We start from the raw sequence: 3,257 nt of genomic DNA, 5'->3' as shown, positions 1-3,257 counted from the left end.
ATCAGTCGTTAATTCCCTCTAGATTTGTGAGCAGGATCAAGCTCCCAGTCTCCTCTGTGCCCTCTGCTCATTCTCCTACACATTTCCACTGACTTCTGGCTCCCTGGAGATTTCAAATCACTCGCACTCCCTTCCATCTAAGCACCAGCTCTTTGCTAATCTAGTCCCCTGCCTCTCAGTACCATTGTGTTTAATGTTCTTGCTTGAGCTTAAATCGCGTTAGTCACCAACCTTTGTCCACCGCCTGGGGGTGTAGGACCGTCCACCCTACACAAACATATTCATTACGAGGTGCAGCACATAAAATGGTGGAAGGGTTTCTTGCTCTGGCTTTGAGCAGCTTGTAGTATACATAATTCCCTTCATGTCTCATTTGGTTTGGCTTGATGGGATCTGCATAAATCACTATAAAAATTCTGAATTTCCATCCTCGCAGCGGTTTCATTTTTATTTCACAGCCGACATCGCAGCAGCCGTCATTGACTCGAAGGAGAGATGCTCTTGCTTTTGTTTTTGATTGGTGTTAGGGATGGGCAAAAATTCAGTAGTGAGAAAGCTGCACTCCTATAACAATAATATGACGATACTTTAAGGGATAGTTCAGGATTTTTTTAACGTAGGTCCTCATTTTGTAGTTATCTAGAGTGTTGTTGATTTCTGGAGATTTTTTTTTATTTTTTATTCATGCAGTCCTTATATTTGAAGAGTTTGTGGGGCTAGGCTAGTGCTAGGCTAGCACGTGTCTATGGTATCTAGTAGCCTGCATTAAAAACAGTCTGACCCAAGCACAGTGCACCTGAGTCAAATCACTTTTAACACCAGACTACCCATATAAATGTCTGTGTTGACTGATTTTTTTTAAAAAAATTTTTTTAAATATAACCATTTTGTATTTAAAATAACTTATATTTGAGCAGCATCAACTTCCTGGTTGTAAGCAACGCAGCGGCGGAGTGATCTGCTCGGTTACCGGATCTACAGTAGTTTGTTTACCTGCGGCCAGCATTACTACACGTGAAATTCACAAAGGAGCTTTCTACAAATCAGATATGGCAACGTTTGGAGGACTACTCGATAAAAGAGGTTTTTAATGCATGCTACTAGTTACCCTAGACAAAAGCTAGCCTAGCCCTTGCCTAGCACCACTAAACTCTTTAAATATAAGAACTGCATGAATCCCAAAAGAAAAATATCTCCAGAAATCAACTACACTCTGGATAACGAGGAAATGAGCCCCTAAAAAATTCTGAAACATCCCTTTAATATTGTACTCCTATATCCTTCGGCCATTGTGAACTGTTTCAGCCATTCTCACTAATTGAAGTCAGTACTTGAGTGTGTGACTGCCCAATGTCAAGCAGTAGTGAAGGGCCAGATGGACACAGCATGTTATTTTCTCTCTCAGAGCCACTCACTGTCAACTGCATGAGACGCAGGTATGTGTCTGCCTCACTGCACATAGTGTAATGTCTCCACCTGCACTCTTTCTGTTCTGGCTATAGCTGCTACACAGTTGTACACCATACTCCACTGCCTCATATTACGTGCCAGTAGACCTTTTTGTTTTTTACAGAAATCAATATAAAGTTTTCAGTTCGTGTTGCCTCTGGAAGTTATGCCTCCTCTTTGGCAAAGGTCTCCGAAGATACTGTGAGTTGGAGCAGTTACTTTAAAACTCTACTGCAGTATTGAAATATTATCTTATTTTTGTGTTCTCACAGGTGAGTGAAATCTCTATAGGCCTTAGACAAGGAACATTTTAGACAGAGGCAGGTTATTATATAATGCAAAAACGTAATTAATAAGGCCAAATTCAAATGAACTGCCTTGCCAAAGAACAGTAGACAACAAGAAAAGGGTCACACACTCAAATTGCGTTGGACTGTGTTAAGCTTAGAGTACGGCACTAATGTTGCATGCGATTTTCACCAAAGTCTTGTATTGGTCTTGGGAGATTTGGCCCACTCTGTATATCTAGCCTCAAGCACAACCCAAAAATTCTGAACGGGGTTAAGTTCTGGACTGTGGTGGCCAATCCATGTGTGAAAATGTCGTCTAACGCTCCCTGAACCACAGTTTCCCAAATTGAGCCCGATGAATCCTGGCATTGTCATCTTGGAATATGCCCGTGCCATCATGATGACTCCAGTGGTTGGCTTATTTTTTGCCTGGCATCAGTGAAAATGTCTCATCATGCTTCTGGACACAGCTTACTTTATTTATCTAGGTTTAGGTTAGGTACACAAAGTACACTGACTCCTGACTTATCGCTGAGCCCAGTTTTACTTTATTTCTTGCTTATGAACGAGCCACTTTAAGAAAACACATTTCAGTTTGGAGATTTGTCTATAATTACATTTCTCAAACCAGAGCAAAAATCTCTAATTTACTGCCTAGTTCTGAGTCTTTGAAAGCACTGCAAAAATGCAGTATAAACAACACAATCCCTCACAGTCCTCTCCTCTGCATTTATTACTCTGTAGCCCACTCACTTCTACCCTTCTCGCTGCGGCAGAATTACTTTTCACAAACCGTAAGTGGGCGTGTGCAGCATCCCACTGCTGCTTTTCTTCATAATTCATTCACTCAAATGTGCACCTTCTCCTTTTGTTGTGTGTGTCCTGAGTGGGCGGGTATGACTGGACAGGCTTGGAGTTGCTCATGGCCATTAGTTTGCTACTTCCCTGTTTGTGTGGGTGGGTGTTTTTTTTTTTTTAAGTACAAACAGCAGCAGTTTGGAATAAATCATCATTGGTCACCGGACTGTAAAAAGGCAAACTGATGAGTACTGGTAGTAAATAATCAATACATTTCTCTTTTCTTTGTTTTAATTGAGTCTGGACTGACTTATTTTTTAGGTAATGACAATTCGTCTCCTCCTCCAAGAAGCTTCGTTCATGCTGAAATTGCGCTGCATCAGAAAACTTAAATAAATAACCTTCAAGAGATGTGAAATAAATAACGTAGTCCAGACTTTAGCAACTGTAGAAATCACCTGGACAACTAAGAGCTTGCACAGGCGTTAAATGAGAGGGATATTTCTGAATTAGCAATATTTAAATCAGCCAATCTGATTCATTGATCCGCTTTGTTTTCTCAGTAACGAAGCTGTGTTAATGGTTTATATGACATCATTAAACAGTGTAGCTGACCACAGTGTTCACTGCCTAATGTGTGAGTGTGCAAGCTGCCGTTTAGGGACAACTTTTCTTCAAGAGCGTCTGTAAAGTTGGACAGTCATAGCGAAGAGAGAAGGG

This window comes from Gobius niger (genome assembly GCF_951799975.1).
Source record: "Gobius niger genome assembly, chromosome: 17".
In the NCBI taxonomy this organism is placed as follows: Eukaryota; Metazoa; Chordata; class Actinopteri; order Gobiiformes; family Gobiidae; genus Gobius; species Gobius niger.
Note: the sequence above shows the minus strand (reverse complement) of the source record.